This window comes from Zootoca vivipara, chromosome 4, assembly GCF_965207765.1.
Source record: "Zootoca vivipara chromosome 4, rZooViv2.hap1.1, whole genome shotgun sequence".
Classification (NCBI taxonomy): Eukaryota; Metazoa; Chordata; class Lepidosauria; order Squamata; family Lacertidae; genus Zootoca; species Zootoca vivipara.
Window position 1 is genome coordinate 68,082,239 of NC_142587.1, and position 24,735 is coordinate 68,106,973.

At 41.4% G+C, this 24,735-nt stretch overlaps 1 protein-coding gene and 1 long non-coding RNA gene across 3 annotated transcripts in view; both read left to right on the plus strand.

Moving 5' to 3' along the window:
• LOC148685985 (uncharacterized) overlaps nt 1-22,974 on the plus strand; it is a 49,175-nt gene extending 26,201 nt beyond the window's left edge. The window contains exons 2-4 of one of the 2 annotated variants that reach the window (XR_015949652.1): nt 15,817-15,975; nt 17,064-17,085; nt 21,060-22,974. This is a non-coding gene — a long non-coding RNA (uncharacterized LOC148685985). The remainder of the gene's footprint in view (nt 1-15,816; nt 15,976-17,063; nt 17,086-21,059) is intronic. The other variant, XR_015949651.1, reaches the window with a different exon arrangement.
• Nucleotides 1-24,735, plus strand: part of CD47 (CD47 molecule) — a 636,578-nt gene that overhangs the window by 279,009 nt on the left and 332,834 nt on the right. The gene's annotated exons all lie outside the window — the stretch shown is intronic.

The window sequence follows — 24,735 nt, forward strand, 5'->3', positions numbered from 1 at the left end:
TCAACACGAAGCAGCGCCATCTTAAAAAAAACTCAAATCACTTTCGTTTTCTCTCATAACCATGTAAATTAACGATCTTTATAAAATTTACAGCTTTTCCAGGCAGAAGAACCAGACCTCACACCATGCATAGACTCTTGGTAAATTAATGGATCTCCTTGCCCTATAGCTGAACTTAGCTTCAGGTCGCTGCTCCAATACACACAAGTGGGATCTCAGTGAACTCTGTGGACTTTCCAAAGGATTAGCACAGTCTCTTAGCAGTATCCTATCGAAACCAGAGTGGCACTGCAATTGAAGCACTGTATCTTGTTTGAAATTGGAATAAACACACCTGCAAATATTAAGGTTTTTTTTTTTAAAAAAGTAAAAATAAAAATTGTATTAGTAGTCACAGCTATAGTCAGGTTATTTATAAACCACATTTTCCAAAGACACAGATTCTGCTATAAAGGAACCAAGTAGCAGGCTCTGATCTTTGGAAATCTCTACCAGCAGAAGTTCTTCAGGAATTGCCTCTACCTTAATTGAGACATTATCTGAAAACTGTATTGGTTAGCCAGGCCTTTACAATATGCTCCCCCCCTTTAACTAACCAGTGTTTACTGCTGTTGGATTTATATTTTGAGTTATGCTTTTACATATTTTAGTATAGTCTTGTATGTTGCATACTGCCTTCTTATATTATTCTGAAAATGCAGATTATTTTAAGTAACTAAAATAAATAAAATGTACTTGTGTAATATATTACTGACAAGCATGTGCAGTACGCTTTCTCCCTCCAAATTGGCCCGCTGCGTATCCCTGAAATCTTCTCTGGAGGGCTATAGTATGTCCTACATACTGCTACTTTTCTTCTATTGAATATATATTTTAACGTTCACAGTGAGCAAAAAAAGTACCTACTGCAAGATGCAAACAAAGGCTGGATCTAAGCCAGGCATCCCCAACCTGCGGCCCTCCAGATGTTTTGGCCTACAACTCCCATGATCCCTAGCTAATAGGACCAGTGGTCAGGGATGATGGGAATTGTAGTCCAAAACATCTGGAGGGCCAAAGGTTGGGGATGCCTGGTCTAAGCACATCAAAGAGGCATTTGCAAACTTTGTATGAGAAATCGGGTTGGCAAAAGTGGAACTCCACAGTGCCACCTGGTGTCACAGTGTGAGAATGCATAAACAATGCATATAAAGCTTTGTTTTTTTTCTTTGCCAATGTAGCCAGGTCCAAAGCTTATATGAACATATGTTACCTTTAAATGTATAACTACCATCAGTCACATCTTCTGGTGAATTTTGTGACTCATAGAATGAAATGTTTGAAATAACAAGATCTCTTAAGTATTTTCATTACATACCATTTATTTTAACAAAATTAAGACTCTTGGTATTTAATGAAAAATGTACCTATTAATAATAAGCAGGTGAAGATTTGAAAGTGTAAAATATGGGTTTTGCAAGAAATTGAAGTTCATAGCTATAGGAAAAATTAAACGAGTGCTTTAGTCACAGAAATCCAACTGTGAGGAGAACGATTAAGCTTTGTCTAGCAAGCTTCATCAATATCCCTTGCCCTTCATCTATTGAACCTGAAGTAATAGAAGACTTCAATTCACAAGCAAAGGACAGGACCCGGCTGCAATTGTTTATCCAAGGAAAAGGCATCTGAACTAAACTTGTACTCTACAGAGATGAAGGTCAAGATAGACTGATGTAGCTTAGTAGGCAGAGCTTCTTCATTCTCAACGAATGTGAGGAAGGATATCCTGATCGGCAGGATTTCTGTGGCCATGCATTCTAGAACAGCCCGCCAAATCCTCTGCAACGATAAGAGGTTCCCCTTTTGTGGCATATGTTCCAGGGTTCTTTGGCAGAGAAACTGATGTGGAAAGTGATCCCGGAAGTTAAGTAGTTCGAAAACAACCGGGCAGGCCCAAAGGAAGCAATTGATATGAACACAGTAGCTCGTGGGTTTCTAGGAAAATAACCTTTTGAGGAAAAGATGACTCTGTTAAATGTTTCTATTACATGGGAGAAAGGAGAGGACAACTGCAATAAAAAGAGTGTTAAATGAAAGCGTTTTGAAAGCATGATTAGCACTTGCTAAATGTAGCGTTTTCTTATTGCTACTGAATCAGGCAAATAGAGGTGGAATTTAATTTTGAATCTATTAAGATTCTCAAACCCCCTTTCTTCTTTTCAGCCAGCACTAGAATAAATCCTTGCGCACTGGAAATCCAGCCACCTGCAGTCATCATTGCACTGTATGAATCTGGAATTTTGGGGATGGGGAAACTGTGTGTGTGAGTGTGACAGTGCAGAATAAAGTCTGGTTAGCAACTGTTGCTGCTGCCACATGATATGTGCAGAGATTAGGAAAGAATGAGTTATGACCGCAGTCCAGCTGTCTTATTGCTGACTCACGAATCTGAAGCAGGGAGGAGGGGCTTCTCACCAGTGAAGCATTCATCATGTTGACCGGTGTGGAAAGTTGACATAAAAGCTAAATAAATGAAGTAGGGAAAGAGATGGGCAACAAAAACAACAGCCTAATATCTGAGGAAGCCAAGTTCTTGGGAGGTGTGAGCTCTGAAACAAAGCATTCAGTTCCAAAAATAAACCAATGTGAAGTTGCTGGGATTATCTGGGCTTGTTTGCTTGTTAAATATAAGCCTTTATATACTAACTGTAAGCCACTTTAGGGATCTACAAAGTGGTTTGCAACAATAAACATGTCTTAATACATTGTGTGTGTTTTTTAAGGAAACAAGTAAAACCGCTATAAAACTAAAGTAAAAAAAAGCAACGGTTATCTAAGTTACCACACAGCTAAAACCTGTTAAAGGCCTTAGGCAAAACATGGTATCCACTTACCACCTAAAAAACATCAACAAGGAGGCCAGTCGAACCTTTCCTGAAAAAGATCCCAGCAGCCAAGTTGCTGCTATTGAGACGGCACTAACTTGTGTTACCACCTTCCTTGGCAAGTGGTACCAGGGTAGCATTCCTGCATCTGAGCTGGCCTGTTTCTGTCTCACAGCTGGTGATGGCTCTGCATAGGAAGGAGTTTGGGGATCCTCTAGTCCCGAGGCTGAATACAGCCCTCTGGCCATCTCTATTCAGCCCTTAGCACTCTCCCTGCACCTGCCTGCTTGCTGTCCTCCTTGAGTGCTTTCTCCTGGCTGCAATGTCTCTTAATCCACACATAGCCACTCGATTGCCTGGATGGTGGGTGGAGAGACAGGTGTTCGCCTGTTTAGAAACCTCTTGGTTTTGGGTGGCTGGAATAATAATAATAATAATAATAATAATAATAATAATAATTTATTATTTGTACCCTGCCTATCTGGCTGGGTTTCCCCAACCACTCTGGGCAGCTTCCAACAAAGATTTAAAATACATTAAAATGTCACACATTAAAAACTTCCCTGAACAGGGCTGAAACCCTTTGTACAAAGCTGAGAGTTACATCTGTTTCTCTGCCAACTTTTATCCTCTAGCCTTGCCCGCCACTGGCATGTGGCCTCTGAAAGCACCTGGCATGTTGCCACCCACTTAATGGTGGAGCCGCTTCCACTTGCCAAGGCAGTGGCCAGGTTGAGGCAGCATGGGCACACAACCGCCGGAGCGGCACTGCCCCATTGTGCTGGCCTTCAGACTGAAAAATGTTAGTACTCCCCCCCCCCCCGGAGAATCAGCAGTCTGTACAGTATATTTTGATGGGAGTGGGGTACTGTTATTTTATTATGTGGTGTAAGCCACATAATAAAACCACCTATCCATTCTTAAGGAAATCAGCCCTGAGTGCTCACTGGAAGGAGAGATCCTGAAGCTGAGGCTCCAATACTTTGGCCACCTCATGAGAAGAGAAGACTCCCTGGAAAAGACCCTGATGCTGGGAAAGATGGAGGGCACAAGGAGAAGGGTACGACAGAGGACGAGATGGTTGGACAGTGTTCTCAAAGCCACCAACATGAGTCTGACCAAACTGCAGGAGGCAGTGGAAGACAGAAATGCCTGGTGTGCTCTGGTCCATGGGGTCACGAAGAATCGGACATGACTAAATGACACCACATTGAGGACCACTGAGCTGAAAAGGCAAGATATAAATATTTTAAGTAAATAAAATAAATGACCTTGATGCACGGATTTATTCCAATAATGTGTGTGCACCTGTGGAGGGAGATATATGCCTTTTCTCAGTATATTTCCATTTTCTACTGGTGCACTGCATCACAAAACAGAAAACATGGCAGGCTGCTGCCGAGACATACTTTATGAGTTATTCTACAGATCCCACCCCCCACCCAAAAGTGGAAGATTCTCCATCAGTTGTGATGAAGTGTACAGGAAAGCCCAGCATTTTCATTCAGACCATGTATGTTAGGGAGGTGTTTCCCCTTTCCCCGCCCAGATTAAAAGCCTTTACCACACACCCCAATCTGCAGAATGTGTAAACTGAGATGCCTGCAGCAGGTAACAGTTGTGGTAGTATATTTTGACAGGAATCTGTTGAAAAGTTTCACTGTTGTGATTAAACCAGTGGCAATGGCTATGAGATTGACACGCACACAGGGCCAACCGGGCGTGATCACAAGCACATAGATTTTTCGTGCAATAAATGCACATCTCTTACTGGTTGCAAAGAGTTCATGCAGCAATATTACATTTTCCGAAAGCACAAAGTTCAAATGATTTGCATCAGGACAAAAACGATATGCATCCATTAGTTTTGTGTGTGTGTGTGTGTGTGTGTGTGAGAGAGAGAGAGAGAGAGAGAGAGAGAGAGAGAGAGGATGCAAGATTAAATGCCCTCATACAAGCACATTCCATTTGATAGTCCTTGTGATTCAATTACAGTGAAATCATAGGCATGTCTCCTGAGGAGTAAATCCTATTGAGTTCAATGGGACTTATGCCCAGAGAAGTATATGCAGGATTGCAGTCTTAGAAATAAATAGCCTTTTCCCATACATGCCAATTGTCTATATGCATAAATTTTCTGGACATGAAGTCTCCCTGCATTCTAAAATAGAGTCCGTAAGAACTGGGACACATATTTTTTTCTGAACATTGAAATCTGCTCCTAGGTACCCATTTCATTCTCTGTAACTTCGGTAATCAACCCATTTATAAACCTGAGCTGTGATCAACTGCTCAGTTTCATTGGAACAATCCCTATTGAATAGCTATTGTTTAAGTGTAACTATCTAGCTGTATGTTTGTGGTTCAGCCATTCCAAGTGATTATTGTGTTTGTCACAGGCTTCAACTTAGTCAGGAAAAGTGAGAGGGTAGTGAGTGGGTACCTTATACCTCTAATTACATACCATACTGACACCTGTAATTGTTGTTCATCTTCTCTGTTCATGTTCTTAAAAGAAACAACCTTACATCTGGTGGATGTAACAATATGTTCACCGTTAGACCTCTCTCTTTGTAACTAAAGGACACACAATATCAGTATATAAATGATGAGTTGAAAATTGGGGGTGGGTGGGTAAAAATATGAATTTTAATTGTGATTATAGAATCAAACTCAAAGTGTTGATATTTTCACAACTACTACTAATTCTAATATTTTTTGTGCAGAAAGAAATGATCAAAAATCTAGAATCATGGCTCACCAATTAACATTAACAATAGTATTTTTCTTCTCCAATTGTATGCATAGTGGCATATAAAAGTTTTCAGCTGAATTTCAACTGGAAGAGCATTCCACCGGACTGGTCTTGAAAACATTGAAGGCTCAGTTTTGAGTTGATGTCACATGATCCTCAAGGAAGAAGAGTTTGGATTTGATATCGCGCTTTATCACTACCCGAAGGAGTCTCAAAGCGGCTAACAATCTCCTTTCCCCTCCTCCCCCACAACAGACACCCTGTGGGGTGGGTGGGGCTGAGAGACTTCAGAGAAGTGTGACTAGCCCAAGGTCACCCAGCAGCTGCATGTGGAGGAGCGGAGGCGTGAACCCAGTTCCCCAGATTACGAGTCTACTGCTCTTAACCACTATACCACACTGGCTCTCCTGGGACTCCTGGGACAACCAGCAACATCTCCAGTAGATAATTTCAGTGATCAAGCTGAGATACAAGGGTTCAGGTGATCCCCAAGGTACACTGGACCTCAGTTTTTTCAGGGCTCGAAACTGGCTCAGTGGTAGACGAGCATCTAGTGCAGACGTTTTAACAATGGTGTTTTGAGGAGAATTGTAGTACTGAAGCATATGACCTCATATTATTACCATAACTACTACTACTACTGCTGCTACTACTTTTCTTCTTCCTGATCAAAAACAAAGGAAACAACAAAACAAACTCCAAGCCAATCTTAAAGATTTGCATCTTAGTAATATTATCACATAGATGAACTTACATACTTCTACGTTCCTGCTTTCTCTTTCATTATACTGTTGCTTGGCCACAGAAAATGTTTACAATCATTATATGGTCTATGGAGAACCAAGGCCAGTGGTAACCAATTGTCTTTTGGTACAAGTAGCAGAAGCAGGTGGAAATGAGCTGGAAGTGTCTTAAGATTATAAAGTATAGTGTAGCACTTCAAATTGTTGGTGTGGGATTTCCCCATGGTAAAACTGTGCCTTGTATATAAAACATATTTTTCATTTGCAGGAAATTGCAGTGTGATCTCCCACCTCCATTCTGAGGTGCTGCTGTCCATTCATTCAACCACCCCATTTGCTTCATTCTGCTGTATGCGTAGATGCAGAGTAAGATGAAATATGAAATGGTAAACAATGAATCATGCACAGTGGTTTTACACAGTTATAAAGAGGCTCAATTCATTCTTGTCCAAGAAATAAACAGTTGTGATAGACTATTCTTACCCACAAATAATTAATTCAGGGTTTATTATTTTATTACGATTTGAATTTTCAGCTTTCGCTTTACTATTTGTTCCATTATATAAAAACCACTCCAAAAATGTCATCTCTTAAAAGCAGTTCTCTCTCCTCCCTAAATCAATTTGCTCAGTGTATTTGCCCTCTTCATGATTTAGACATTGTTTTAGATCGTTTCCTTTTATTGACAGTGATTCTAATCTGTTGACTTTCTGAAACAGTAACTCCTCGGATATTGGCACGGGCTGCTAAGGCTTCCCATTATTATCTAATCCTTTTGTGGGAACACAAACCCATAGGATCTCTCTGCATGGAGGAAGCAAGAAAAATGTCTCACTTCTTTAGTGTGGCTACATTGGATGAGTGAGTAATCCAGTGGTTTTATGCTATGGTCCAGGGACCATTAATAGTTCCTGTTGACTTTTAGGTGCCCTAAAACTATGACTACGATAACAGAAAATGCCAAAGAGAGGGATCTTTCTTATGGAACTAATATAGCTTCTAATGAGGCAAACATGGAAGGTAACCACACATTCCATCATAGCGACATATAAGAAGCTGAATTCATTACAGTATCAAGAATGTGAGGGGGAAGCCCTGGGACAGCAGCAGCAGCACTACTGTGAGTATCATAGGAAGCAAAACTCTCACTAGTTATTTGCTGCTATGAAACACTTCCCAAAAGGTGGGTTCTAAAGAACCAATACAACTGAAAGACCGATACCCAGAAAATATTTATGCTAAAAATATGAAATGTTCAGTGCACAATAATTGCATGTGTATAATATACATGTTAAACTAAACTCAAAGCAACAAAACAAATCCATACTACCAGATCTCAAATGAAGTATAATTATAATACGTAAGGCTGAGCTGAAATGACTGCTTTTCACAGGGTTATGTAGATAAGATGCAATGGAGGCAGAAAGCCTTGATTATCACCCTGACATCATAACATAAGCAAGTATTACTAGCTAAGTGTCATAGTGATGTCATCACGCTGGCCATATAGTCTCTAATTTGCTAGGAAATATCTAAAATAAATGGTGCCAATCCATCTGCCACCTAGGCAGTAGCTACTAAGCAAATTATGAAGTAAGACATCATTCATTGTGCATATTGTGAGACAATTTGCCCCCTTCGTTGTAGTCAACATTTTTGTGCCAGAAACATTGCTTGAATATATCATTAATTAAAGGATCATATGAGTAACTCAAAATATAGTAATATGAGCCATACTGATATTCAGTGAGTCATGCATCTCCATATATCCGGTGACTTCCATAATTCAAGCAATACAGGGGGGAAAGGGATAATACTGTAAATGGAATGAAACCCATGAAAATTAGACAAATGTCTCTTTCTCTTACTTATAACAGCAAGATCATTGGTACTATTACAACAAATAGTATTACACATCTCTCTAAATCTGACGTTTTCCATCATATTTGCACCACTGTACTGTATTATTTTCCCCATGTTATTTCTGAACACTTAAAAAAATCAAAATAGGTTGGGTATTTCATGTTTGGACAATAATGCTTATTGGGTAGCAGCCTGAGGCTCAACTCTACCATCACTGGTATTAACCCTTTGGCACTGCTCTCCCATATTTTTAAACACTACAACAGGAAAAAATGCATTTTATAAAGCCATAGGTTTCCAGTTTATCTCTATACATGATACACCTCTCAAGTGAGGCATAGGTAGAATAAGAGACCCTCCCTCATTTCTCTTCCAGTTTTATTGTTGCACTTACTTTTATTGAACCTGATATGTACCTTCCTATCTTTTAATTGATGGTGCTAGTATTTATTCGGGCAGTTATCCATTTTCCACAGTCCTTTTGCTGCCTGGAAGGTCTCCTTTGAAGGCTGGTTTGGATATTCTCTTGATGTTTTAACCTATCTGTTTAGCTACCTGCCTCTGTGGTGTTTGAGAAAGTTGAACAGTTGAGACAGTTGAACAATCAACCCTCTTCCTCCCTCACTTTATGTCAGGAAGCTCACTAAGATAAAGTCTAATGATGTAACCTTCTTCAGGCATTCTTTAATTATGCAGAATGGGTGCCAGGAATTCATGAGGTGGTGGAGGCAAGGACTCTGCACATGCAGGTGAAGGGCATGCAGGGCCAGACGCAGAGGCATAGCCACCAGAAGAATATGTGGGCCAGTGCACCCGTGGCCCAAGGATGTGGCACTGCCATCTTCTGAACTTCATTATAGAACATCCTGGAAGACCTGAGCATCTGCATCTTGCAGTACAGGTACTGTTAATAATCAGGCTGCAACTGCTGTTATTACCATATAAGGGCTCTGTTTTAGCTTGATGGAACAACTTCAGAGCTCTGCCTTTGCGTCCTCACATTGCCCGACAACCTGGTTGAGCCCTGCCACACTGCAGAGCAGAAGGAGTGTCCAGTGTGGTGTTCCCTCCAGTCTCCAAATGCTGAACTCCCAACTCCCAGCAGGCCTTGTCGCCTTGGCCAATAGTCAGGGATGATGGGAGCTGGAGTCCAACAATATCCGAGGGCACCATGCTAGCAACCCCTGAGGCAAGCAGTTGAGACAAACTTGTTAGCTCCACACACAAACCGCACTGCCATTCTCATCACACTCCACATCGTTCTGCCCAGACACTGAGGTCCAGTGCCGAGGACCTTCTGGCGGTTCCCTCGCTATGAGAAGCCAAGCTACAGGGAACCAGGCAGAGGGCCTTCTCGGTAGTGGCACCCACCCTGTGGAACGCCCTCCCACCAGATGTCAAAGAGAAAAACAACTACCAGACTTTTAGGAGACATCTGAAGGCAGCCCTGTTTAGGGAAGCTTTCAATGTTTAATAGATTATTGTATTTTAATGTCTGTTGGAAGCTGCTCAGAGTGGCTGGGGAAGCCCAGCCAGATGGGCGGGGTATAAATAATAAATTATTATTATTATAATATTATTATATTCTAGAATGCCAATTTTCCAAGGTTCTAAAATATGTCAGAAGCCTCCACGAGTCCTGGAGATTGCTACTTCAGGTGGTTCCCCGCCATGATTTAGAGGGTGACGAGAATGACACTGGGGGCAGAACTAGTCTTGACTTTCCCCCGTTCTCACTTCCGTTTACTCTCCAGTCTTAGAGAATGCTTGAAGAGGGTTCTTCTGATTTAGGCTTGCTAGCAAAAGCAAAGAACTAGTGGAAGGAGAGTTCCAAGAGATTATTGGGAATGTTTCCTCATTTAATTCTCTGACTCCACTGATAACCTTCTATGTAAGAAGGAGGTATATCATAAACTCTGAATTGTTAGGAGAGAATGCCAGATTTGAATTATGAGGGTTTTGTTGCTATGAATTAGATCATTATCTCACAGGTTGCATTTTTCTGTAATGTTTGATAGCTCTGGGAAATAATTTCTGGTTGCCTTTTTGCTTAGAAGCTTATACCGACAGAATTAGTTGATACTGATAAGGAAGAACAAGAGCTCAATAATTTTCAGTCCATTTAGAAACCAGCAAGTGCTACGCACCCAGGCACTTCTCAAGAATTATGCTTTAGATTGTGTGAGCCTGACCTTGCACTGGAGTTAAAGAAGAGTATTTAGTTTACAGCTTCACACTCACAAATGTGAAAACAGAAATTTGCGAGTGCAAAGCGAAATAAAGGCACCATTTCAGGTTCCTGTAATCCTTTGATTAATACCTGTCAGGATGGCTTCTTGTGCAGCTATAAGAATATTTATTTATTACATTTTTAATCATACCTTCTGCTGAGGCCTGAGAGCAGTGCATGTGATTTCCTCTTTTCACCCTCACAACAGCCCTGTGTAACAGGCCTGAGATCAACTGGCCTGATCTTTCTGGTTTTGTGGAGATATGAAACTAGCCTTTGGTTGACATGGTCCAACATTCTAAGCAGTGATGATACAACATTGACATGACATTTGGAAGGTAAGCATAGGATAAAAATCCACACAAAGCTTTTCATGAAAATGAGCTTTAACGTTACTCAGGAAATTTGTGGGGGCAATCAAAAACAGAAGTACTGTTTTTGGGGGACAGGGGTTGGGCAGGTATGGAGGACTCCCTGGTCCTTGAAAGGGTAACTGTGCCCCTGAAGGACCAGGAACACAGCCTGGGAGTCATTTTGGATTCACAGCTGTCCATGGAGGCACAGGTTAATTCTGTGTCCAGGGCAGCTGTCTACTAGTTCCATCTGGTATGCAGGCTGAGACCCTACTTGCCTGCAGACTGTCTCGCCAGAGTGATGCATACTCTGGTTATCTCCCGCTTGGACTACTGCAACATGGGGCTACCTTTGAAGGTGACTCAGAAACTACAACTAATCCAGAATGCGGCAACTAGACTGGAGTGGCCGCCAAGACCATATAACACTGGTCTTGAAAGACCCACATTTGCTCCCAGTACCTTTCCAAGCACAATTCAAAGTGTTAGTGCTGACATTTAACGCCATAAACGGCATTGGCCCAGTATACCTGAAGGAGCATCTCCACGCCCATCTTTCAGCCCAGACACTGAGGTCCAGCTCTGAGGGCCTTCTGGCAGTTCCCTCACTGTGAGAAGTAAGGTTACAGGGAACCAAGCAGAAGGCCTTCTCGGTGATGGCACCCACCCTGTGGCACTCACTCCCATCAGATGTCAATAAAATAAACAACTATCTGACTTTTAGAAAACATCTGAAGGCAGCCCTGTTTTGGGAAGTTTTTAATGTTCGATGTTTTATCACATTATTACTATTATTATTATTCCGTTGGAAGCCGCCCAGAGTGGCTGGGGAAACGCAGCCAGATGGGCGGGGTATTATTATGGGCGGGGTATTAATAATAATAATAATAATAATAATAATAATAATAATAATAATTTATATTCACCGCCAAAACTGAAGCTGAATGGAAGCAAACTTTGGTCAAGAGAACTCTGGCTCATAGTTTATGTAGAACATATCAGAAATGTCAGAGTTGGCCTGGATCCTGCTAAAGACCAGAAGTCTTTAGTCAAGCTGCGATCATATACCTGTGCAAAGAAGACACAAGATGTGATACTGCCTACAGCCAGCGGTGCTGGGTCAGCCTCTCCTGGAACATGATAACATGAGTCTCCTTGTACCCTGCTAAGGCTTAGGAATATGTCACTAGCCCCAAAATAATTAATGAGAAATAAAGTGAAACATCATTTACCAATATGGAACTGAATTTTAGGTGGGGGGCAGGAAGGCAGAGAGAGAAAAAACAAACTAGAAGACAGAAACATTTGAAGGTGTGTCAAAATAAAAAAGAAACTATACTAAATGCTTTAGCTCACCTCTTCTTTTTTGCTTTTGTATTTTTGCTTACCTCCAAGGTGTTTTTTTTTATAAAAAAAACAGAGCTCTGTTTGCCTTCTCTTTGATAGGAGAAAATATTCCTTGCTTTAAGCATGTCCCTCCTTCAGTTTCTGAAGCTACTTTTGGACACTTAGTCTGGGCATGCTATTTGGGACCTGCATGTTTAGCTCATGAATAGTTTTGAATACGGTCTATGCCAGGCACCCCCAAACTTCAGCCCTCCAGATGTTTTGGACTACAATTCCCATCTTCCCCGACCACTGGTCCTGTTAGCTAGGGATCATGGGAGTTATAGGCCAAAACATCTGGAGGGCCGCAGTTTGGGGATGCCTGGTCTATGCAGTGTTTTATAGCTTTCGGTTTTCCCTGAATTTATTTCTATTTCTATTTTACCTTTCATGAAGATACCATTGCCATAATTAACTAAAAGTTTCATTTTTATCCTACCTAGATTAAAAGATTCAAAGGGGAAAGAAGTAGCTGGTGAGAGCAATATAGCCAATAGCTAACCATTTCACCCTTCCTGCAAACCCTGGTGCAAAAGATTAGACACCAAATTGCACATATACGCATGTAATATTTTTCAACTTTGTGATTGCATTTCCTCCTATATTTTTAAAATCACAAGTCCTGTTGAACCAGCTCCATTCAGACTGTTTCCAAATGTATTTTTTGCATGCAATTTCTAGATATGACATGCCTTGTCCAGTTCGATTCATCAAGTCTCTGTATCCTCACATTTAAATTGCTTGTAAAAATGTTACCCATGGTGCTTATATTACACAGGTCTCCTTTATGCAGGCTTACTGACATAGCCTATGTTCTTCCATGGGTTAATCACTGTTGGTTGTATTTTTGCTTATTATAAAGTTATTATGCTGCATTGTGAAATGAAATCGCAACAGGAAACCCACTCCAACAGAAAGGCACTGTGTTTTAAACACGTGTTAGGGGACCCCAGAGCTTCAGGTGGGAATCTCAGATTCTAGGAATGTATCTAGGTTTGAGTGGTCCCCAGCAAAGTGCCATCTTGTGACCCAGCTCCTACATCAGTGGGTCCTCTGGCAAGCTTATATGCTGGTAGCAGTATCAGCAGTAAGTCTGGGCTGTGTGGCTGGGTCTGCAAATCACCCTGACACACAGTAGTAGAGATGGACAGGCTAACCTAAATCCATCCCATGTCAGTTTTGCTGGTGTCAGTAATAAGTCTGTTCCATCCTGTTCTTGCAGGCTTCTGAATGCATACACGATCTGCATGTAAAATGTATTTTTGTGCACACTCTTTAGGGGATGGGGCAGAAAAAATAGCATTGCAAAACCCAGAGAAGTCTGAAAACCAATTTATGGTTGAGTTTGGCTCTGCAACCAAGTTCAGGGATGTCAAATTGGGTTGGTCTGCTGCAAAAAAAGTGGGCCAAATGAATGGCTCATTCCCTAACCCATTAGGAATTCCTCCTTCAGTACCTATCCCTATCCCTGTCATTTTAATTTCCTACCATGCCCCAGCATGATGCTACATCAGGGGCATTGAAGACAGGTAAAATAGTGAGTGGTTCACATACTCAGCAATTTAGCGTTGAGGGTCCAGGATTAGCACAGCAGTGAACCCTGCCAAGGTATCTGGGCCATAACAGCTGCCTGAGAGTGCTAAGTGCTTGGCCAACTCTGAGCCCAAGACTTAGAGATATGACTGGATCGTGGGAACTCAGACCTTAGAGATATCTGCAGAAGGAAATGCAATGTTAGTCCCCGTGACTAGAAGTTAATATGATCCTTCTAAATTGACCCCGCCTGATATCGTGTGCCTACTTCTGCCTACTCCTTTTCTCCTTTACCTTTTACCTACCCTGTTCAACAGAGTAGTGTGTGCTGCTTTCTTGCTATCTTTCATGTTGTATATCCCAGAACCTCCAGTTTAGGCTGTTGTCTTTGGAGACCTTGGCCTGGATATGCCATTGCGTAGATCTTGATTTGGTTATACATGGCCCTGGCTTGGCCCTGAATGTGGTCTTGAATTGGCAATTTTTCCAAGATGACAACATGAGCAAGAAACGAAACCAATACTGTACTAAGTTACAGGTAGGTAGCCGTGTTGGTCTGGATCGAAGTAAAATAAAAAAATTCCTTCAGTAGCACCTTAAAGACCAACTAAGTTTTTATTTTGGTATGAGCTTTCGTGTGCATGCACACTTCTTCAGAAGAAGTGTATCTGAAGAAGTGTGCATGCACACGAAAGCTCATACCAAAATAAAAACTTAGTTGGTCTTTAAGGTGCTACTGAAGGAATTTTTTTATTTTACTTCAATACTGTACTAAATTCATCTTCCCCTTTCTCTTAACTTAATTCGGTTTCTTGTGCCACATTTTTTTCTGAACACGGTGCTACGTTGAAATATGATACATCCAAAATCACCAAAGAAAGAATATAGCTACCATTGTGGATTACTGTAAGGAGAGGAATACTGAGCAGAAGCAGATCCGTGAATTTCTCGTAGTGTTTCCTTCATGGGGAGAGAGAACTTTCATGAATGCCTCCTGATGATATCTGCATGGCTATCTGCATGGCCTGCTTTCTTCATGTTTTCAGGAAGGATATAAAGACCTTATTCCAGAGGCCATTTGGTCAGGAAAACTGACCAGGCTATTTTAGCCATGCTTAAGAATATACTGCAGGTTTTCCCTCATGTTTTTTTCTTTTTTGGTTTTGAAAATTATTTTGTGTTGCAAGTCACCTGGAACTTTTGTTTACTGCCTTGAAGGTAAGCAAAGAGGCAGATTGAAAAACTGAATAAAACAGATGTCCTAAGAGCACTTTGATGAATGCATCATCGAGGGATGACGTGACTGCCCAGGACCATAGTTTTCCAGCACATGTACACTGCATGACCATGCAGCAAAACACCTGCATTTACAGTGGCACATAAAAGCATCGTGCATGCTGATCTGCATGTAGAGATACACATTAATTGGTATACAAAAATGCTATCTGGTAGAATTCTGGAACATTTCAACTCAGCCTGCAATACATAGATGAAGTAGGAACATAGTCAAGTTCATGCAGAGGAGACAGGCACAACCTGCGAAGTGGCTCTGTTAACAGGAGGAAGCAGGGCCCATTTTCTCCCAGGATGAAAACAGTGGCTTGTAGTTTGACATGAAAAGCCTGAGTGGTATTGCAGGGATAGCCAATATGGTGTTTTCTAGAATTTGTGGATTACAGCTCCCGCCGTTCCCAACCATTGGCCATGCTGGTTGGGAGTTGCAGTCCAATACAGCAGGTTGACAACCACTGTGGTATTGCTTTTATGAGTGTTAAAACCTTTTCTGGATTGAATCCTGTGGCCATGATCCAGGGAAATATTTTCATCTATGCAAAGAAAATGTGTGTACATAGCGAGATTCTGTTTTACAGTGGTGAAGGTCACTTGTGAATCACCTCTTGAGTGAATTGTGTCTTGATGTGGTGAATGTTTCGAGGCCAAACAGCACACACCAAAACCACCTTTGCTGTGTGCATGTCTCTCTGGATATACTCCCAGACGTATTGGAGGGGCTCCACACTTCTTTGATTATTTCCTTTAATATTTGATCAAGGGCCTTATGCACTTTGAAATGTGTCTGATTCTCTAGGTTGGCCGTGTATCCTTCTTTACAGAGGATAGTCCTCAGTCTAAAAAAAAATTCTAGCTGAAGTGTTGTCTGGTGAAGTCTGATCTAAAGAACGGATCTCTAAGAAAGGAAACTGGGGCTTGAAGTTGCCCATCAACAGTTGGCAGATGAGGCACTTTGGTGAGATATTGTTTTATTTATATTATGGTAATTATTTCTACGTTTGCATTTATACCATAAATTAGCACATATGCTTTTAATGCAAATCTACATCATCTTTCCCCCCTCCTTTCTGGTGATGCATTTCTTCTTCTTTTTAGCAATGCAAAAGTGGCCATCCTTTGATGCCCTGATGTGCTAATTCTAAGATCTGTCTGTAGGACGTTTCATGTTCCAAGAATTCACCTTGTTCAAGTTTGGGCCAAGAAAGTCAAATTTAGGAAAGCACTAGAAAAGATTCAAGTATTCAGGACTACACAAAAACACATACTTAGAGCATGTAATTGAAAATAGGTAGTTGACAGCATATAGCTGAATGCAACAGTGCAGTCCTATCCATTTCTACTCAGAAATAAGCCCAACTGAATTCAATAGAACCTATTTCCAGGTAAGTGTGAGTAGGATTTCAGCTTAAGGCTGCACATTTATCTTGGTGTGACTCACATTGCAGTCCATGCACATTACACATTTATGTAGGAGCAAGGCTTCACTATTCTCCATAAAACATATTCATGGAGGTTGCGAAAGTGAGTCCTTCATAGGGTTAGCTTGGTGGGCTCCTACATTCCTAGGAATAGAGCAGGCACCCCCAAACTTCGGCCCTCCAGATGTTTTGGACTACAATTCCCATCATCCCTGACCACTGGTCCTATTAACTAGGGATCATGGGAGTTGTAGGCCAAAACATCTGGAGGGCCGCAGTTTGGGGATGCCTGGAATAGAGGGACCATTCTCATCACAGGATCCCTCTTGCTGGCTCTTCTAAAAGCATTTAAATCAATCCATTATACACAGTGTTTCTGACTTATTGCATAGTCCAACTTTCACCTGCTGCTTCCTACATTCTTTCACCTTCATATAAACATTATTTTCAAATAATAATAAATAACTGTAATTGGGCCACATAAGGAACTTGGAACCGGGCTCTGGGGACTTTTGCATAGCCATTCTAGTATTCTGGATTTCGTTGTACAGATTTTGGTGGCACTTGAAAAACACTCGCTTCCTTATTATTAGTAATTATCTGTAACATTTTGTCTCACCCACAGATATGCCTACATGGTTTATACGGTAAGTTTCCTTGTGGGTCAGAGCTTACTGGAGATAGTCAATAACATTCAGATGTAGTGCACTAGCCTTGCCACTATTCAAATTGTGGCAAATTAAACAATTCTTTCAAGTTATTATAGAAGGAATCTGCCATAACCCGCCTTGAATTTTTGACAGCCTGGGCCAATGTGGTTCCCTCCACTCCCAACAGACTCAGCCAGCTTGGGCTGCCGGATTGATCAGAGCTGAAATCCGAAATGTGGCCTGGAGATGCACCGGCAGCACTGAGCCCTGACTTCCTATAAAGCAGCTTCTTGTGTTCCTACATTAGTAGGTACATTTGTGAGCTCGAAGACTTCCTAACCGGCAAAGTAATTGAGCCGCACGCCACCTAGTGGTGAGATCATTTGCCAGCAGACAAGATGTTCAGGGAAAATAATTCTTAACGGGGCCGGAGGTGCCACCAAAATACTGTCTGTATAGAGTCTCTTGTCGAGCTTAGATAGGAGCAACAAAAGAAACGCCTGTTTAAAACACTTGCTAGGATTGACTTCTAATAATCCCAATTGCTTTTAGATTTAGACTTTAAAGACTATGCACTGGCTGTATAACAACAGAAGTGCAGCAGAGCATGTATATCTCATTGATATCTTTTGTGTCAGGCTAGCTAGCTCAGTGTACTCTGTGTACTGTTTGAACTGCAGTGTCAGCTTTACTAAGGAATCCTCTTGCCATACATTTGTACAATTGTGTGTCCCACCCTACCTTAGCAAGGTAGTGTGCGCTGATGCACCAAAGAGGTAGGGCTTGATAAGACTTTTCCCTTACAGGTTTATGGCTTTTTAAAGGTCTGGCTCTGTGTGAAATATGAGCTCGGTTTAGATCCTGAAAATACTTGAGCTCTTACAATTTTAAGATAATGCAGGTTCTGCATTGTGCAGAAATGTCCCAGGTCGGATTCCTGGAATCTCAGGTGATAGGAAAGACCTCTGCCTGAGATTGCAGAGAAGCTCTGCCAGTCAGAGTAGACAGCATCAGGTCTATATAGACAAACAGTCCATTTTGCCATAAGGGAAGCCTCTATGCCATATATAATAAACTTTATGATAAACTCATTGAGGTCTTCTAAGACATGGGTCTTCCCCAGGCATGTGAAGGACAACAGTGATGTTTGTTGATTGCTGCAATTGATGATTTTGTTCTTGCTGAAGCTTTTGCTGCTGTTTTATTGACAGTTGTTCATTTTATGAACCATTCTATGTTTTTGTTACAATGCATTACTTTTACTTATGCTTTTACACATTGCATGCCACTTGGAGAATTTATTGTGGAGCAAGCAACTTGAAGCAATTAAATAGTAATAAATTTCAGGAATGACTCTTCCTGTGACATTCAGGATTGTGATCATGTGGGAGCAGGGCAAACAGGATTGTGATAAATGGCCCAGCGGACACATTAATCTGAAACTGGTGTACATGTAAATAAAATGTACACATGCAAGCAGAATGTAATATGGCCAGTCCCTGGGGGAGAGAGCTTGTGTAGGCTCTGTTCAGACCTGCGGAAAAACCCCTGGTCACATGGCAGGAGCCTACATATGTAACAGCAGGTAAGCATGCAGACTCTGCTCATATCCCTGAATGCATGGATATGGCAAGGACAAGCCAGAACACTCTGCTTTCTATTGTCTGTGTTTTCATAACCCTAGGTGAGTTGCAAGGCAGGGATAGCTTGTGCACTGCTTCATCAATGGAGATAATCTCTGTGCTGGGTGGGGTGGGGTATTCCTATGGGGACTTTCTTCTTTCTTTTAAAAAAGGCAAGAATTTGACTTATTTTACTGGTATAATTAAAGGTGTTTATTTTAATAAGGCACCTGATAATTGCATCCCACCCTCCTTTGACAAATATTTTTGTTCATTCAGTTTAATTGGCATTTTACTTTTTCTTGAGCCTTTAGTATGTTTACAAGCAATGTTTTATAGAAATTTGTGATTATATTGTATGCATGTTTGCTCTTGCTTTTTTAAAAAATTATTTGTGTTTAAATAATTTTACGGTATGGTTTCATGGTTATGTTATACAGCAGTCTGAGAACAGAGCAGAAAAATGGGGTGTAAATAGGAATAGTAATTTATTATTACTTATTTGCCTTTGCATTTTAAATAATATTTTAAACATTAAAAAAATCAGCTCTTTTGTTTTGAAGATAAGGAAAACAAGGAACATTGCTGTTGTGTATTGAGTCAAAGGATTTTATCTCTGTATTATTATTGTCTGTATTTGCATTAGGATAAAGTAACTGCCTTTTGGTTCCAGAGGGTACAGCTACTATTGGTTCATTTAAGCTGCTGTATTTGGATCCTCTGTCTTATTGGTTCCCTCCAAAAGGCAGCACTGTGATTGCCTGATATTGTTCCCTCCAAAATGTATCCCTTTCTAGCTAGTTCCCTGTCCCTATAAATGTAGCCTTCCTGCCCTCACAGTCAGTCTTGTTCACTTTAATAAAGAGCTGTTACTAGAGAACTGTCTTCAGCATGTTATGTCAAGAGAGCTGAAATCACAAACCCCATGTCACAACAATTGCCAATCAAGTTGCAGGCCATTTTTGTATTTAATGCATAATTAACCTTTTTAGATTATTAATAGTATGACTTCTAAACATTATCGTATGAATCATATCAGGTATTATGTCATATGTCTGTAGGAACAGAAATGGCTAGAACTCAATAATTTATCTCTCTTGCCACTAGAGGTCAGAGCACATACACTCAGGAATAAGGATGAATTACTAATGTGGCAATTTTGCATTAGCTGCTGTTGAAATAAATGTGATTTTTCTTCTTGCCACATGCGAGAGTATAGTAGACAGAACATAAAAGTAGATAATCCCCACCCCTACGTACAACATTAAAAGTTAGGAGAGAACTCTCAGAAGATGACGGAATCCCCCACCATCTCTCCCCCTGACTGAAAACTCTCATTAAGAAACCTTGTAATTACCAAGCCAATTCAAACCAAGATGGTTGGATCTTTTACTTTAAGCAGTTCAGGAACACTGTACTTGAGAGCCAGTGTGGTGTAGTGGTTAAGAGGAGTAGACTCGTAATCTGGTACACCGGGTTCGCGTCTCCACTCCTCCACATGCAGCTGCTGGGTGACCTTGGGCTAGTCACACTTCTCTGAAGTCTCTCAGCCCCACTCACCTCACAGAGTGTTTGTTGTGGCGGAGGAAGGGAAAGGAGAATGTTAGCTGCTTTGAGATTCCTTAGGGTAGTGATAAAGCGGGATATCAAATCCAAACTCCTCCTCCTCCTCTTCTAGTGTGGCTCCACAACTAACATTAATTTGTGAGACAGCCAGACTTGCCTCAGGATTCAAAACTTGAGGGTTTTTTTCCCATCATCCCTAAAGTTTCTGCCTTTACGAAGCCCCCCCCCTTTTAAAGGAGATTATATACACACACGTATTTTTCCACCTATAAGACGCCCCCAAATTTTGGACATTTTAAAGGAAAAAACCCCCAGTCTTATACATGGGAAAATACGGTGTGTGTGTGTGTGTGTGTGTGTGTGTGTGTGTGTGGAGTCTGTACCGTGAAACACAGAAGTGGTGTGGAGTGCTGCAGAGAGAACAGAGAATCCTCTAACAACTAATGCACACTTTGTCATTTATTGTTGATAGGGGAATCGTATCTAGGCATAAGCAGGCACATAATAATTCAAATCATTAAAATGCCCCTGCATCCCCCATGTGTGTGAGCATCCTATTTCAAAGAGCAAAAAGGTTGGACCAATAATGCAAAGCAACAACAACAAAGAACCACACCAGTCAAATCTGCTACCTTTGCCCATAGGAAGGTCAATACACTCAAAACATTATGATTATAATCATTATGTGCCTTCTTGTGCCCAGATACTTTTCCTCCTCTTTTTCTAGCACCTCTGAATTTTCTCTCTTCCATTCTGAACCTTGTTTTCTTTTTCCTGTCATAGAGGGCTTCTGAGTGTCTTAACACTGACAGCTTCCTGGGGACTTCCTGTCTACCGCCATTGCTGTCCAGCGAGAGAATCTCGAGCTCCGAGATTCCCTGGCGCTGTGAGGGAGGGGGGAGCCATGAGAGCACTGTGGACCCCCAAAAGAGCTCCAAATTGAGCGTTATGGGGACGTGGGGACTCAGCTGCACCCCTTTTCGTCTCCTCTGCTCCCCGGTAAGCCCTATTAAGGGAGCCAAGAGCGAGTGGAGTGAAGACATGGGTGCCTTTGTTAGTCAAATTGCTACCCTCACAGCATGAAGCTCCGTGCTGGCAGCCTGTGGAGCGGTGGATTCTTCCAAATTTAAAGGATTTGAAGACATTAAATACCGTGAGTAAAGAAAAAGGACTTTAAAAATTATTAATCGAAAAGAATTGACCACGGGAGGAGATTTAAAAAGTCGATCTCCCCTATTGAGTGAACTGAGACGCAGTCAATTTGCCCAAAGCTGGAAAGATTGACAGGATTGAACTTAAAACCTTCTCCCTGAGGCAGGGTAAAGGGGAGAAGGGTTGAACTTAGTAAAATCCCTGCAATTTTTTTTTGGGGGGGGGGGGACTGGGGAAAGTCCCCCTGTAAGCTGGAGTCGGGTCCCTGGAGGGATCAGCAAGCCGCCATTATGATGTCACAATAGGAAGGAATTTGTTTACCTCTTTGAGGTCCGGAACTGTTAGTATTGAAGAGCGCGCAAAATATAAGGCTGTGAATAAGAAGTTTGATCAATGCTATTTTTGCAAATGGACATAAGAATTTTATGGTATGAGGAAGAACTGAAAATGCTAGTCTGCAATCAGTTCGGATACAATTTCTGTCTCTGAAGTTTGGAAATATGAATTGCGCCATTTCCTGTTTTGTAATCTGTGCTGTTCCCAGGAAATTTGAGACGAGCAAGATAAAAGTAGACATAATAACACCTGCCTTCTCAGATTTTCAGGAGGAATTCCTGAAATTGCTACGAGATCTATCAAGCAGAGTACATCAGAATACAATACAGATTAGAAAAATAAACCAGAAGTGTGTGGAAATTGAATAAGGACTAATTTCATCAGAGAGTGTAGAGAAGAAAGATGAACATTCATCAGTCCTGGACAATGCAATTGAATCTAAAGAAGAAGAGGAAGGGGCATGAAATATTGTTCTCCCAATGAGAGGGGGGGGAACAAGACCCATGCTTGACTCTAAGGGTTTTTAAAGAAGAACCAGCATGGAATAATGCCCTCCCAGTGAGAGACGGAGAGCAGGATCCATGCTGGGTTCAGAATCCAAGGGGAACAAAAATTGTGATAGGATTGAAAAGTGGAAAACTAGATGGATGATATCGTGTAACAGCTAGAGAATTGGGGAGACAGCAGGGGATGAAGAAGGAAGTGTGGTGGATAGGTTGTGACAGAGTGGAAATGGGGTAAGGAGTAATAATGGATGTTATTTTCTGACTGATTAAGATGGTCCGAAACTGGAATGACCTATGGAACTGGCTGAATCATCTGGGAGACCTCGAGTCCAATGGAGGGGGGGCTGAATCAGATCTAAGTGTATAAATGTTATTAGGATAGAAGTATTATCTGAATTTATGGATAATTTTTGGGAAAATATTTTAGGCTAAGGGGTGAAATAGAAGATAGATGGATGGGGAAATAAATTCTGATTTGGAATAACTGATGAATTATAGGTTAAGGATAGTTGATGTTTATAGATTAGGAATAGTTGAGAGATAATGAAAAAATGTGTTAAAATGATCTAAGATATAATATGAAAATTGCTTAAGTTGGTTTTAAAAATGGACCCAGTGAGGGGGGAATTAAAGAAGTCTACAATGTCAAGTAAAAATGAAAGATTTGTTGTAATTAATATGTTTTTCTTTTTTGTGTTTTATTTTTGTCTTTTTGTTTTTGTGATTTTTTTGTATTTTGCATTGTTTTAAAATGAATAAATATTATTTGAAAAACAAAACAAAACACTGACAGCTTCCTGCGGCCCTACTTGGAAATATTTTTTTTATTATGAAACCATCAAGCCTGCCATAGGAAACCAGAAACATGAAATCCACAGCATTAAGACACGATGATCTTCCAGACAAGAGCCTAAAAGCCTTTGTATTGCAACCCATGAATATCTTTTGGAAGCATCTACCGACGTAAGAGAAGGGAAGGTGATGTTTGTTGACTCCTGTTATCTCTGTGGTTCCCAGTATACTCTGAAAACTTGTCTCACAGGACTGGGGGAGTCTACCGGAACACCATGGAAGTCAGAAAAATCACAGAATCAGAAAAAAGGCATTTCTGCCTTCACTAGCTCAAAAGCCATTCCCTGAACAGGCTGGCAGTATTAGATTTCCCCATTTCCCCTCCCCACCCCAATGTAGATAGTGTTCGGTGAATGAGGAATTTCCTGATTATTTTAAAATCATCTCCATTAGAGCTAATGACTCCTGCATGCTTTGTCTTTTATTCTCCGTTTGCTGGTGACATTGCCTCGTTTTGTCTTCTGCATTCGCTAATTGCATTAAGCAGTTCTCGCAAAATGAGCTAAAATGAGATGCACTCTGATGAGGGTCAGTTAAGAATAGCAGAAGCCTGCACAGATCCTACAAGTTGTCTCTTCCCTGTCATCTTTCATCTGAAGAAAGAAAGCGTGATATTTGGAAAGGATATGAAAGAAATTGGGTCCTCCCTAAAAGAGGGCACATGTTGCTGTGAGACCTGGAGACTGATTGCCTGTGTTGTGGGTGGGTAAGATTGGTCAGCCACAACACCCGATTGGTAGGTCCCTCATTGTTGGGTTCAATCTGGCCAATGGGGCACAGTCCAAACGGATCGAGGGACCTATATATGCCCTTGCACGTGTCCCAGACCTTCCTCTTTCGGTGCGTGCATTCGGAACAAGCGGCCACCTCTCCCTACTTTTAGAGCTTGTGGCACATGACCTTGCTATGCCATTGTGTATCGTCTGTCGTTGGGACAGGGGCACGGCAGGAATCCCCACTTGGCTGATTGGCTGGTGCCATTTGGGTTTCGCCTGCCGCGTGGCAAATCGTCACAACTTGTAAGGTTGCGGATAGGCACTGGTTCAGGTGATATGAATGGGAGAACGCTCTCACCATCCCTTTGTGAAGGGTATTCTGTTAAAGGAATCCAGGGACTCAAATGGTTTGGTCAACCCTGTGAGGGGGTTGTGCCCGGGGGGGACATCTGGATAGCGGACATAGCCTGTACCCGGCTTTCCGCCTATCCAGGTGTTTACCCTTGGCTGACCTATGCTGTTGCCCTGGGTCAGCGCTACCTGCAAGGGTGCAGGGAGCTAGTCGAACCACAGCCTACGCAACCACTCACTTTCTGTAATCAATAAAGTTGTGGCCTAAATTCTGCCAAAAACCAAACCAAAAATTTGAGTCATGTGTGAATTTATTTAGGGGGAAGGTTTCTGGGTCTGAACATGCAAAAAGCTGTAATAAATGCCATCTTTTTTATTCAAATAAAACTACTGAATATGAAATATGGTTTGATTTGCCCATCTATCATTTGGCTGTAACTGCTGAACCGCTGAAATATGCCTGTGCAGGTTTAGTTCTAGTACAGAATAAAACAGCTTCAGAGGAAGCTACCTTATACCAGAGCTGACATTTTATCCATTTAGCCC